This window comes from Ambystoma mexicanum, chromosome 5p (genome assembly GCF_040938575.1).
Source record: "Ambystoma mexicanum isolate Mex_15411 chromosome 5p, UKY_AmexF1_1, whole genome shotgun sequence".
NCBI classification, from domain to species: Eukaryota; Metazoa; Chordata; class Amphibia; order Caudata; family Ambystomatidae; genus Ambystoma; species Ambystoma mexicanum.
In genome coordinates, this window is record NC_090930.1 from 692190755 (window position 1) to 692205939 (window position 15185).

A 15185-nucleotide genomic window follows, 5' to 3' on the forward strand; every position below is an offset into this window, starting at 1 on the left:
AACACTTTTCAAACTTTCTTCCTTTACCTCTATCTCTTCTGCCTGTCACCAGATTGGTTGGCTATTTATGAAACAAACACCCTCATTTTGAGGTTGGTGCTAGCCATGGCGCCATGACTAGCACCAATACCGGTACCGCCACCGACGTGGTGGTATGGGGATTAACCGGTCCATTCTGCCCTTTGCGGGACCGGCAAGTCCCCATTTCAAATGCCATTCCCCATTCCCATTTGAGCCCACATAGGGATCAATGGGAAGGCGGCAATAACGGTACCGCAAATTGCAGTACTGTTATTGACCCTGGCATCCCTTTGCGGGTCCCGTCCTTCTGCTAAAACCAGGCGTTAAGGAAGGACCCGCAAATGGACCTCGGAATAGGGCGCAAAGGGATTACTGGCACCGGTGTCATTACCGGTGCGCGGTATCCCTTTGCGCCTGGGTCGTAATGACCCCCAGAGGGTTAAGTATAAACATCGTGTGATCATCACTCATTAGGTTCATCTTCAGCTCACCTCCTCGCCACCACTCCAAACCTCTGTGCTCCCTCTCATTTTCACTCTCTCTCTTGTCGCTTCCCTAGTCTGGAATGCTCTTCATCTCCCTCTCCATACTAATCCAGCTCTATCAGTATTGAAATCCAAACCAAAGCTCTTATTCTGTCTGAAGAACCAGTTTCCTAGCAATCTATGCTAATACATCACCCTGTTTTCCTCTCTCCCTGCCCTTCATGGACAACCCTACAGCACGTTTTAGTCACCTGCAATCCTTAATTCTGTACTTTCTCCACCGTCCCATTCCTATGTCATTATGTCCTGTCCTCGTCCCTGGTTTATGTTTCCACCTTCACCCGCAACATCAGGTATTCAAGTCACAATCTCTCGCCCCCTTGTAAAGGATCCATGTCCTCTTCTCTGTTATCAATGGTAAATTCTGTACGCGTTTTTGTGCCAAAAATGCATTGCTTTCCCTGTGATATTTTTTTACATAAAATAAATTGAATGCAGCATAACACATTAACCATTTGGAGAATTGATTATTCAAAATGAAGCAGAAATAGCAAAGACCACCAAAGTAGAAAACAACATGTTACACTGCAAGCAATCTGAATAAGATTTCTCAGTGCTTCATGACCATTAAATGATGAACAACTCAGCATTTACCTGGAAGTCATTGAAGACATTGATAATGGACTACACCACGAAAATAAAACATGCAATTGCAAAAATTGCAAACCTCTCATCTTGTATATTAGCGATGGAGCTGGTTCTGGCAAAGCATTTCTTGTTAAAACAATTTGTATATTTTTACCAGAAAAAAAACAGACAGCACACTTTAAGCTGTTGTAGCAGCCCAAAGATCCAGCTGCTTACAACATAAGTATGACTTCAAATCAACTACTACTCCTCCCAGTTGAGCATAAAAAAAAATTAGAATATCACAAACTTTCTGCAGAAGCTGCATTTGAAGTAGACTGAATTATATACAAATTAAAGTTCTTCTAATAGATGAAGTAAGCATGGTTTCTAATGTAATGCTAGCCTTAATTCACCTAATAATGCAAGAATTCCAAAGAACTGTTTGGAAGGAATCATTGTGTTTAATGACCTCTTGCAGGTAACACCAGTGAAATGCCAAGACATATTCAAAATATTAGGTTACAAAGAATGCCGTACCACACAGCATACGATATATTAATCTGTGGTGTTACATTTGTTAAAGAGAACTTGTCAAAAACATGCATCAGCAAGCGGAATCAAAATATGCTCAAATTCTAAAGAGCATACAAATTGAACAGGAAAATCATCTTTAAAAAGTAGACATTTACATTATCTGTATAGCGTGAGGAATCCAATGGAGTCGTCATGGAATAGCCAGGAGTGACCTTCTCCTATGTGGCCAGGGGATGGTAGCCGCTACCTGATCCTGACCCTGGGGGTGGCTATATGAGGGAGGATCACATGGGAGGAGACAACCACAGGGGAGATTTCATGACTTCATTGGATGAGGTGTGGTATCCCTCTTTAGCCATGAGGAAGACCCCCATGTGTTTTTTCCCCCTGTAGAGGAAGTAAAGAAACCTCTTCCCAATATTCTTTAGGTCAAACTACCAAGTATGACCTGAAGAATAAAGGCTCCAACAAAACCCTTTTTGCTTCTGGTTCTGATATTTCATGTCAAATCATTGAGAGAGACTCCAAAGGCTGTATATCAAATTACATTAATGGGTTCACACTCCCACAGCCACCAAGTACTGAGATAAGGAGGATGAAGGAATTGGTGCAATGTAACAGGAGCCTCAGTTCAATGAGCGTGATAGTTGTTGGAGGATACCACATGTGTCAGGGACATTTAAAAATGGCAACCACACTATGAGTGATGGTGGTACAGGAGAAGACGTTGCATCTTCTGCAGAGGCGTGCAAACTCTGGAGACATGAGCCGGTGTCGCGGAGCAGTGGAGCTCGCCAAGGAGAGATGCAGTGCATGAGTAGGACGTGCAGTGGAGATGCCAAGAGCTGCAAGAGAGTTCCTCGGTGCTTGGCAGCTCGAAGAAGCAGCATTCTCCTTATCAGGACGTGAAGGGAAGTAAACGTGTAGGAACAGAGCTGTGAAGGAAGCCGGAAAGACTTCTGAGCAACCCAGAGTGGGAAGCAAGTGGCAGAGCTATACCACGGAAGCCCAAACAGAAGATGCTACACAGAGCTGGCGAGTCAGCCAAAAGCAAGCGCGGACCCAAGGGTGTTTGGATGACTGCGGCAATGACAATTACTAATACAGAAACAACAAGATTGTTTGAAATGCAAGTGTGGGCAATCATTTGAATGAACATTGAAACTACATAGATATTCCTGACAAGAGAAGGATAGTAGGCATTTGAAATTGCATATGAGGTCCTGTCAGGGGAGTATAAAAGGCAATTCAAAATACAAGGACAGTCCTGGCAAGAGAAGAATACAAGGCAGTTAAACTACACAAGAATTCCTACCTGGGGAATATACTTGGCAGTTGAAAATACGAGCAAAATTGTGGCAGGAGAGTACACCAGCCAGTTGGAAGTGCATTAAGAGTTATGGCAGGGGAGTATAACAGGTACAATGCAAACATACTAGAAATGTTAAAGAAGGACAGTGTTTGTTGGGCAAACAAGTAACATGTGTTAAAGAAAGATTATTACGAAACTGTTTACCTAACAGGAGTATTGTTGGCCAAGGAAAGAAACAAAAGAAATGTTAGAATAAGAGAAATTGCCATCCCATTGAAGATTTCAAGGGAATGTAACCTTCCTCTGAATCCAAAGTCTTTTCATATTGTAGAACATTTATGATGGAGCCATTCTATTTTTCATGTATGATCACTTTTAATCAATCCCAGGTTAAAGATATTTCCATTCTCACTTTGTGATTTTGTTTGTATTTTGAGGGACAGGATAACATTTGGGACACAAGGATGGCTTTAAAGTTTCTGACATCCTGTAATAGACAGATGCTTAGTTTTTGTTTTGTAGGTAGTAAAACTCTTCTTAGAGGAGCAGGGTCAGAGCCCATGAAAAAAGCACATCCTTTTTGAAAATCTGTTCCTGTTTGTCCTTTCACTAAAGCACAAATTCCGCAGGATTCTCACCTTTCTGTGGGGAATATTTTTATTATGTGCATAGTAACACATACTGCACTAAAATACAACGTGCCTAAACCAGATAGAGCTAGCTATGAAAAGTACCAGCAATAGTATGATGCAGGTCTAGAGCTTCCAGGTCTAGAGCTTGGTTGTTCCAAACAAGGATTGTAAAAATTAAGAAGAGCATAAAGTGTAATTTAGGAGAGGTGATTAGTTAATCAAATTCAAGTCTGTGGAACCTAAATGTTGAGGCTAATATCTTGACTGTGCCAGTAGACGGTGGGCTAATCCTCTTATCTCATTGTGTAGTACTCTGCTTCCTTCTGCAAGAAGATTTTCCTTCTTACATACTGGTTGCATTATTTAACCCATTGCCTGCATTTTCTTTTGATGTAGGCCATTTGAGTGAAGGGGTCAGGAACAGAAGAGAGCCAACCAAATGTCAGATGCCTCTGGTGAGAATATTTGCGGGTGTGTTTATTTGGTACAAGACTTTTATTTAATATAATTTCAAAGGTACTTCTGTGCATCATAAATAACAGTCAACAGGTCTGTATGTTGAGTGTAATTAAAGCTTTATAATACAATAGAGGCTTAATTCAATTAATATTCTGTTACTTGTTTTCTTGCCCTGACAATGGAGAACATGAAGCCAGTCTCATTCTCCTTTTGCAGGAAATGCCTCTATGACATTTTGTTTTTAAATATTGTCGAATTGATGTACAAGACAAGGGTTGCAAGAATGTTCTTCAAAGCTATATCAATTAATTAAAAATGTATTTTACAATGTATAGCACCACAAATATTTCACTTTATACTTAACATTCCTGATTTTGTATTTCTGATAGTATTCATTTATTTTAAAACATTCCACATTTGAAACCATATACACAATCAGACATTTTACATAATAACATAAACATTCGATAATGCCCACACTTGTGATACTATGGGCCTCATTACGAGGAGGGAGGTAAGGGGTTAACGGCGCCGCTAAAGGTGCTGGAGCCGTTAACCCCTTACAGCACCATTACCAAACATCCTTAGCGGGTCCTACGAGCGGCCCAGCATGCTAACAGTGGGCCTTCATTAACGGGCCCATTATTAGCATGCTCCCCATTCCCATTGTGCCGGGTCGGGGTTCCCTGAATGGCCAAATACCGGGCCCTCCAAGGTCAGAATGGCCCAGTATTTCCCCATTCAAGGAACCCGGACCTGGACCCGGGTTTGGGGGTAGCCAGGGCATGGCTACCTCCAAACTCGTAATGAGGCCCTATGTGTGTTGTGTTGTATCATTATAACAAACACGAGTGAATAAACCAATTTTGGAACTAAAAGATTGCCGTACTAAATAAAACAGCTAAGCCAATCATGGTTTGTAAATATATATGGTATTACCTGATACGTTGTTTACATCCTCAAGGTCCATTTTGTTTCAATCTCAGTAAGATTCTTGAGTCTTTTCCTTTCTTCATTATCTTTGAAAAATAATCAATACAATATATCTTTATATATTCCAATTTCTTAGCCTCAAAAACGAATGTACATTGAATTGGAATGGTAAATATATCTTATTTATATTATGTTGCTTGAATATTGCTAGTCCTCAGTTTTCTTAGTTTTCTGGGATATTTTTCCATTACTTATTATATTATTGCTTTTCAGCTCTTGATCAATTAGAAAATAGATGAATGGATAGTTAGAAAGAGTTCATATATGAAATATACGGTTATCCTTAGTAAGGTCTACTACTATACAAAGATATATTTTTTTAGCTCCTTATAGATCGAGTTGCCTTTCGGCTCAGGCTGTTCAAACTGTCTTACCTCCATTTAGGTTATGTTTATACCGAAAAAAGTCTGCATTCTCATGGCTATCCGAACATCGTCTTCATGATGTGCAATGACATCATCATGTTTCTCCTGAATCTTAGCTTAGTTCAGAAATATAAAGTGCCATATTTCAATGGTGAATTTCTGTATGTTATGTTATGTTAAGTACTATAATTATGTTATGTTAAGTACTATCCTTTGTTTCTCGCTCAAGAACTGCATCCTCATTATGTATACTGATGCCATTACTTTTCTCATGTTAAGTCACAAATGTAAAGTGCTGTGTTTCACTTATGGGCCGGAGTACTAATTGCAATAGGCCCCTCACAGTGAGGCACGGGGGGCATTACCACTTCAGGTAATGCCGTAGGGCCTTAGTTAAGGCCCTCACTTCACTTGGGCCTGCCCCCACCTGCTCGGGGCCTATTGCTTAAGTATGTGACCTATTACCAATGCCAGTGGCACAAAAAACATGATTTCTCTTTCTGTGGGCGTGAGGCTGTACGTTTATGTACCATAGGGTAACACCAGATTGCTGCTACACCCAGGGAACAATGTATGCTCTTGCACATTGGAGATTTGAAGCATCTTACATTGGGTAGGAACGTTTTATCTTACAGCATTCACAATTATGTCTAGTTGCAAACGATTTGAAGGCCAAACCGCAGTGTGCTGTATTTCTGCATGACAAGCACAGAGACAAAGCAACATAAAATTGAGCTTTCCGCTGAAAATTATATTCTGAACTGTGCTAAATTTCCACCACAAATGGCTCTTGTATGTTACAGCCTCCTAGATGACTTCAACGTATGTGATGAAATTAGATTAAGGTGTCATGTGGAAATCATATTTAAATAAAAGTAAAGAACATGCAAGATCTGCGTGACCGGGGCACTAAAAGCTGTTTTTTCTGTCCCGAAATGCTTTGGGGGTAAGATCCAGCAGTGCCATATCATCTGTGTATGCCAATAACTGAATACTTGTATCACCCAATTTCGGAGGAATCAAAATATTATTTGCGATGACGTCACCCAAATCTACTAGACAGAGATTAACAGAGTGGGCTCCAAAATACAGCCTTATTTTAAGCCAGAACAGGTGTTAATACATTGATTCTCGCCTCCCAGTTGGTTCATCCTCACTCTGAGTTTAATATTACTATGTAAGGAAATAATCATATTGACCAAGCCTTGCAGTATGTTCCATCGAATCAGCTTTTCCCATAGCCTCCTCAATCAACAATGTCAAACATAGCCCATGTATACAGGCAATTTTCTAATCAGCCATGACTGTTCAACAATAGTAACCAAAGAAAGCCCATTATCAGTAGTCCCAGAGCCCTTCATAAAACCAGGCAGGTTCATAGGAATGATATTGTTTTCCTTAATCCAGACATTTAGCTCTCTGCGTAGGATTTTAGCTAACATTTTAGAGGAGGCATTGAGTATAGCAAATAACCTATAATTACCAGGTTCATGCCTGGTTTCTTTATTGAATATAGGAACTATTATGCCTTCACACCATGTTTACGTAATAAGCTGGTGGCAGCTGATAACTTGGAAGAGCCGATGTAGTGCTCCCACCCAGATTCTAAAATCGTTTTTAATCAGTTTAGATGCCAATGGGCCAGGTGTTCTAGAACGTTTATGAGCCAATGTTTTTCATAACATCTGCACATTCTAACTGATATTCCCACAAGGCATTTGTTCCAATATTGTCTAGTACAGGGTAAGTAGAAGGAATACCCAGCGTGCCTTCAATTCTCCAAACCCAGTCTTCCTCAAGCACCTCACATATATTTGGACAGTGCGATTTATGTGAGTTAAAGATGTTCCAGAATGATTTAGAATCTAATTTCTTCCTCTTATTACACTCCATTGTGTATTTGCGCTGTTTTAACCAGCGTTTGTAGTGTGCACAGCTCATACCAACTCATAAAGCATGATTCCTAGGATCAAGTATATTACAACCATTACTCCTCAGTTCAGCTCTTAGATATCTTTTTCTGTCTCTACGAGTAATATCAAAGACATGTCTGTGCATTGATCATGCCTGCTTCCATCCAAAGTTAGTAAGTCTTTTCTTAATAACTGGTATGCAAGTAATAATTATTTTCAGACAGCTTTGGTATGTAGCAATACTTGACTCAGCCATCTTCTTAGTAAGTGGCTACGGAATGCAATTTTCATGTGCTGTGACAAAGCAATTAAGTATCTTTCTTGCTCTTTCCCCCGCACCAATTAGATTGTTGGAGGTCCATATTATTTGATTATTCTGCGTATTTATGAACAGTACCCCAGTCTCTCTGTTTTCAAATTGAGGAATATCCCAATTTAATGTACTCAGTAATGGTAAGTGATCACTCTTTTCCCTATTTAAAATGGTCATGTCTGTCACTAATTTGGACAACTGGGAACCTAGAACGTAATCAATGCAGCTGGATTTAAATGCAGAAGACCAGGTGTAGTGTGGAGATGAGTCCGAAACACAATTACCATAGGCCATCGTGAAACATTCAGAGTACAAAATGTTGGCCCAAACTTTACTACGCTTATTGCCTGGCTTGGTGCTGCTGTTAGAACATGTTGATGTACAGTAAGTCATATCATTTTCCTCTTCAACACCATCTACAGGAATTCTAGTATTACAATCACCACATATTAGAACAGCCATTGTTTCTGGATAGGTTAGGGAGTCGAAGAAAATCTCAAGCTCTCTCATAACCTCACAATGCCCTTTTTGAGCAGGGGATCATATAGAGTGATGACCACTATGTCTTGCCTATAGTGGCCCACACTACTCTTATTTATTAGGATTTTGCCAACAAGAAGGTAGTTTGAAGTGGTGACCACCTCTGCAAGATGTAGTGGATACCTAACCCCTAGTACCAATCCCCTTTCGGTCTGCCTCTTGGCCCTTTTGCTGCCTTTTTAGTAATAAGGGTCCAGCCATCTGTAATGAAAGATTCAAGCAACCATGTTTCTTGCAAACCAATGACACTAAACAGGTCAATAGATTCCATAAGACCTCCATGCTCAAACACATGGTTATACCCCCTGGGGTTCCATGACACTAAAAGGAGTAAATGGCTAGGTCTGGGAAGTCAATTCATGCCTAAACAAATTGATCAACCATTCCCAACCCTCCTCATCACTATTTACAGACAGTGCTTGTCCTTTAGATGTATTTGTGGTGTAGGTGTTCTTAAATGGAGTGTGTTCAGCTTGTTTCCCCCCTCACTGTGAGGCTTTTCATCCTCCCAAACAACATGTTTTTACTGAGTTTATTAATCCCATTTTCAGTCATGACCCATTTTCAGTACTGCTGTTTCATACTGCAGAATATAGGTAATGATGTCCTCTGAGTAAACGTGTATGTAAGAGGGAGCTATATATTCTTCTTCTCTGAAATCCCTGATTTTGATGTCCTGTAGGTCCGATCCTAAAAACTATCGGCCTATCGCTCTAATAGATGCGGACTGTAAAATCTTCTCTGCTTTTCTTCTTTCACACTTAAGGGATTGGGAAAAAACCAGCCATCCCTTGAGCCCCTTTCAAACGGGCTTCCGTAAAAACCACTCCACTAACATCAATGGACTGGTAGTTAAGTGTATTCAAGAGACTGCTTGGAGCTCAACTAGGGGACCTATTTTTATGGCCTCAGTGGATCTCTCGGCAGCCTTTGATTGTGTTGACCGAAATAGGCTTTGGCAAAAACTTTATGCCTGGGGTCTGCCAAGGGGCTTAATTGGCCTATTGGAGGGGGTATATAATAATTCTACTGTCCGTATTCGGTTAAATAAAAAGGGGGACATGTCAGATGCTGTTCGTACTCATCGTGGGGTTAGACAGGGTTGTGTGCTAGCCCCCTGGGTGTTTAATCAATATGTTTCAGATGTAGCAGAGCACCTTCTGAAAGAGGGGCTATTAGCCCCAAGTATTGGCACTTTGAAGCTTATTTGGTTGGCTTACGCTGACGATTTTGTTCTATTTGATTTAACTAAGGTGGGCCTACAGCGGTTGCTGGACGTATTTGCCAACTATGCTCAACTCAATGGCTTGCATATTAATCCTGCGAAAACCAAAATCCTTGCCTTATCTAAAGGGGTTGTTAGGAAGAAAACTAACCTCTGGAAGCTAGGAGGTGCAACTATAACTTGCTCCACTTGTCTTACTTATCTGGGCTATTATCTGGGAGCTAGTAGAGGCTCAAAAGGGCAGAACCTTCTTCTCCTGAATAAAGCTAAGGTACTGGCCAGTCAGATTCTTAAAATTGACCGTAAATATGGCCGATTTTCTATTAGACCTGCTTTACCCTTTTTTTTTTTTTTAAACTTGTATTTATTAGTTTTACATAAATAATACATGAAGAAGTTAACATTGAATCTTATAACATTCCCTTCCCCCTCCCCCTCCCCCCTCCCTCCCCACGGGACGGATGGAGTCTTTTGTCCAGGGATCCTTTTATGCGTTGAATATATCTGAGATTTTTATGTTATGGGGGCACCATTGTTCCATAAAGTCTGACTGGAGGTATTGCAGGGTCCCTTCCCATTCCTTTACAAATTTGTCTCCTGTTCCTTGAAGTTTGTGGGTAATTTTCTCCATTGTTATATGGGCCCATACTTTCTGTAGCCAGGTGTAGGTCAATGGGGTATTTTTATTTTTCCAGTTCTGTGCAATGGTGGTCCAGGCTGCAATGAGTAGTCCCATGAATGATCTCCATTGCGTTTTGGTGTATTGCCTTGCTGTGTCGTCTTTGATTCCACAGAGCCACACCTCCTCCCCCATCAGCCCCACATCCGGGAATATTTTGCCCATCTCGTTTTTCACTTCTTCCCAAAGGGTCTGATGCCTTTACAGTCATGCCATATATGTCTCCATGTTCCCACTTCGTCATATCCTCTCCAGCAGTGGTTGGACGTGTTGGGGTACATTGAGTGGAGCCTCTCTGGGGTGTAGTGCCACTGTGTCATTATTTTGACCCACATCTCCCTAGTTTGTGCCGAGCGGGTCATTCTGGGGATCTGTTTCCATAGGTCCTCCCATTGTTTATCCGTTGGTTCCTCCCCCAATGTTCTGCCCCATTTTATTCTGTATGACCATTTAATGCTTTCCCCTTGTGAGTTTATGTATTTGTATAAAGTTGATACCCATTTTCTCTCCCCCGTGTTGGATGTGATGTATGTTTCGAACCCTGTAAGGTCCCTGGTTGCTGCCTCGATGATTGTCGGAGAGTTTAGCCAGTGCTTTAGCTGCTCATATCTGTATCTATCACTTTTAAGGATTCTCGTGCCAGCCACGCACGACTCCAGGGGGATGATTTCCTTGTCCATAAACATCTCTCCTATTTTAGTAATGCCCGCCTTCTCCCAGGTGTCATATGCCCCTTGTTCCATCCCCGGTGGAAATAGTGGGTTTCTACAGATGGGTGTAAAGGGCCCAATCGCTGTGGTCATTATGCCTTTTTTTGTTTGGCTATCCCATGCTTCTAACGTGGTCTTCATAATTTCGCTTAACCTTAGATTTTCGTGCCTGTGCTGCCTCTGTTTCCAGAGCAGTTCTACCAGTGGGGTCCTTGCTACTGCTCTGTCTTGTTTGGCCCATATCTGTTGCGGATCCTCCCCCACCCACTCCCTTAGAACTTTAAGCTGTGCTGCCTGGTAGTATTTTCTAAAGTGGGGTAGCGCCATTCCTCCTTCTCTGGTTGGGGCCGTGAGGACCTTCCTGGCTATTCTCGGTGTTTTCCCTTTCCATATGAAGGACGATACCAGTTTTGTTAAGGTTTTGAAGAACGTGTCTGGGACCCCCACTGGGAGAGCCTGAAAATAATATAGTACCTTTGGGAGGATGGTCATCTTGATTGATTGTATTCTACCCCACCAGGATATCTGTAGTGGGTTCCATCTGTTTAATTCCCTTCGGATGTTTATAATTAGCGACGGGTAGTTTTCCCCGTAGAATTGTTCTATTTTTGGGGGTACATTTATTCCTAGATATTTAATGCCTTTCTGTACTATCTTGAGGTCCAGTATTTTTGCCTGCCTTTCTATGTTCGTTCTATCCCCTGCCAGGATGAGGATCTCTGATTTTTTTCTATTTATTTTTAGGCCAGAGATGGTCCCATAGTTTTCTAGTTCTCTAACTGTGGCCGATAAAGTGGATTCAGGGTCCTCTAAGGTTATTAGCATATCATCTGCATACGCAATTACTTTGTGTTGCTGACCCGCCATTTCTATCCCTTTGATGTGTATTGATTCCCGTATTTTAATTAGGAGGGGTTCTAAGAAAAGAGCGTATAGTAGTGGTGATAGGGGGCATCCCTGTTTCGTTCCTCTCGTTATCGTTACCTTGTCAGTGAGTTCGCCATTAATGGCTATTCTACTGGATGGGGAATTGTAGTTTGCTCTAATACTCGCGATATATTTTTCCCCAAACCCCATGGATTCCAGAACCCTAAACAGTATGGACCACTCCACTCTATCGAAAGCCTTCTCGGCATCTACTGACAGTAGTATCGCTGGGGTGCGGGTTATCCCTATTTTTTCGATCAGGTGGGCTAGCCTCCTAGTATTATCGTGGGTTTGCCTGCCTGGAATGAAGCCTGATTGATCCTCGCTAATCAATTTAGGGAGGAGCGGGGATAGCCTTGTTGCCAGGATTTTGGTATATATTTTTGCATCTAGGTTGATTAGGGAGATTGGTCTGTATGATGCGGGGTTAGTTGTATCTTTGCCTGGTTTGTGAAACACCAGCACCTTCGCTTCGTTCATTGTGGGGGTCACATTACCGGTGTCTTTGAATGAGTTTAGGAGTCTTGTTAGGATCGGGGTTAGTATGTCTGCATATTTTTTATAAAATGGTGCCGTAAACCCATCCGGGCCTGGAGCTTTGTTACTTGGGAGTTCTTTTATGGCTTTATTGACTTCTTCTTCACTGATAGGGGTCTCTAGTGACTGTTTATCTTCTTCTGAGATTTTCGGGATCTTTAGGGCCTCTAAGTATGAAGTTTGGGCGTTTGTATCGGGGTGTTCTGTGGAGTAGAGCGTTTGATAAAATTGCCTCATTGTTTCCCCCATGTCGTGCGTAGAGGTTTGAGTGGCACCTTTCGTATCGCATATGGCCTTAATTGTTGTTTCTTTTTGTTTCGCCCTTAGTTGTCGCGCCAGGAGTCTGTCTGCTTTGTTCGCTCTTATATAATATCTCTGTTTCAGATAGAGTAGATTCCTTTCTGCGCCCTTTGTACGTAACATCTCTAGTTGGCCTTGTGTATGTTTCAGAGATTTTTTCAATATCTTTGTGGGTTGAGTCGTCAATTTCTCTTGGATCTCCTCAATTGTTTTTTCCAGCTCTTTTTCCCACCGATCCCTTTGTTTATCTCTCATGATTTTCATCGCTATCATCTTCCCCCTCAAGACTGCTTTAAACGCGTCCCAGACTGCGCTCATTGCGACCTCCCCCGTGTCATTTTGTAAGAAGTATTCCGCTATCATTTCCCTTATGGCCTCCCCTGCCACTGGGTCATGGATCAACTCCTGCGGTAACCTCCATTTCCATAGCCCGCTCTTCCTCCCTGGGAGAGTCACGTCCAACCATAGAGGGGCATGGTCCGAGAGGGCTATAGAGCCCTTATCTAGTCCTTGTATCTTTCCCAGTAGTCCCACTGACACCCATAGATAGTCGATCCTGGACATAGAGCTGTGAACATGTGAGAAATAGGTATACCCCCTTTGTTCACCCTTCAGTTCCCTCCAGACATCATTCAGAGCCATTTGGTCCATTTGCTGTTTCAAACGTTTTGATGGCGCCCCCGTCCATGTGTGTTTCCTGTGCTCCTATCTAGCTTTGGGTTCCACGCCAAATTAAAGTCCCCCCCCAGTATCACCTCCCCTCTAGCGAAATCTTCCAGTTTGCGTTTCTGAGAAAGCCATCCTGTCCCTGATTGGGTGCATATATTGAGGCGAGCGTTATGCGCCATCCTTCGATCTCTACGTTGGCAAAGGCGTACCTTCCTTCCTTATCAGTCATAGGGCCTCATTACGACCCAGGCGGACTTCGCGGTGCTAAATGCACCGCGAAGCATGGCGGAAAGCCGCCGATAGCGCCATGGGGGTTGGCGGATTTACCGCCCCATTCCGACCTCGGCGGAGCGGTAAATCCCCAATCCCCATTCTGCCCTTCCCCATTCCCATTTTTGCCCCATAGGGTATAATGGGAGTGGGGAAGGAGTTAATTACGCCACCGTAAAATACGGTGGCGTAATTAACAACGAGGTCCCGTAGCGCCATGGTTTTCTCCGGCTGGTAAAACCAGGCGGAGAAAACCTCCATGGCGCTACGGGAACTCGTAGTATGGCGGAGAGGTACGCCATGCACTACGCTGGCGTAATACCCTCTCCGCCAGGGTCCTAATGAGGCCCATAGTGTCTATTGGTTTTATGTCCTTTCCTTCTTTTATCGCTATCAGGGCTCCTGCTTTTTTTTCTGTTGTCGTTGCCTGTGCCCATATTTTATATCCTTTTATCCGCATTTTGTGCTTATCTTTAGTTTTGATATGGGTTTCCTGGAGGAGTAGTACATCCGCCTTCTCCCTTTTGAATTGTTTCTCCAGTTTCGTTCTTTTTGTTGGGTGGTTCATGCCCCTGATATTGTAGGTCATAAAGCGTATCATCCCCATTCTATTTTGTTTGTATGCCATTGCCTCTGGTCCCCTCTTGTTCCTGATTTAGCTCTTTGTTTCTTCCGATCCCTTCCCTTCCCTTGAACTTCCCTTCCCCCCCAACTTTGAACTTTAAACCAATCAAACTTTCCCCCGAGTAGGGCGAGGGTTCCTATTGACGCTAGGGCGTTGCGCCCTTCGCTCCCTGCCCTCCATACCCTCGGGGGGTATGTTATGGGGATTCCTAAACCCCACTGATCCATTTGTCTTTACCTGGTTCCCGACCGTTGGGTCTCGACCAGGCCGCCCTCCTTGAATTGTCCGTTCCGGTCCGTTCCCATGTTCCCCCCCGACTGGGTCTTCAGTGGCAACGTATCCATGTCTGTTCCCCAGGCATGTGTTTTTCTTATACTCCTCATGGTACCTTTCTCCGGGTGTCTCTCCCTGGATTTGCCTTCTTCTGCTTGCTGGATTCCCAGCCCATAGGTTTTCTCGTTCGTTCTCTCCTGTTTGTGGCCTCCCCCTGGTCCATCTGCTCCATCTCTTCATCTTGTAGTCCCATCGTGCTGAGGCCTTCTTCCAGCGTGGTCACTCTCTTCTGTTTTCCTTCCCATGTGAACAGCAGCCCAAACGGGAAGGTCCATTTGTAGTGGATTTGTTTTCCTATTAGCACTTTCACCAGTGGGGCCATTGCTCTTCTTTTTTGGAGGGTTATCAGTGCTAGGTCCTGATACAGTTGGATGTCTTGCCCATTCATTTTAATATGTTCCAATTCCCTGGCTCTCCTGAGGATCTGTTCTTTCTGCGGGTAGGAGGATAGCGCCACCAGAACATCACGTGGTCTTTCCCCTGGGGCCCCCGCTCTTTTCGGTCCCACCCTGTGGATTCTGTCGATTCCGATATCCTCGATATCTTGTGTTCCCAGGATGTCTCTGAACACCTCCTTCACCGCCTCCTTCAGATCTTTGTCCAGCACTGATTCCACCATGTTCTTGATTCGGATGTTGGAGCGTCTAGAGCGGTTCTCTAAATCCTCACATTGTAGTTCCAAGTTGTGAGTGAGTGTCACCAGGTGTTCTTGC

The 15185-nt window shown here is 43.0% G+C and overlaps 1 long non-coding RNA gene across 2 annotated transcripts in view; it reads left to right on the forward strand.

Annotated features, from left to right (window-relative positions):
- Positions 1-15185, forward strand: part of LOC138481140 (uncharacterized) — a 535683-nt gene that overhangs the window by 463701 nt on the left and 56797 nt on the right. The window contains exons 4-5 of one of the 2 annotated variants that reach the window (XR_011274199.1): positions 4011-4069; positions 5143-5174. This is a non-coding gene — a long non-coding RNA (uncharacterized lncRNA). The remainder of the gene's footprint in view (positions 1-4010; positions 4070-5142; positions 5175-15185) is intronic. The other variant, XR_011274200.1, reaches the window with a different exon arrangement.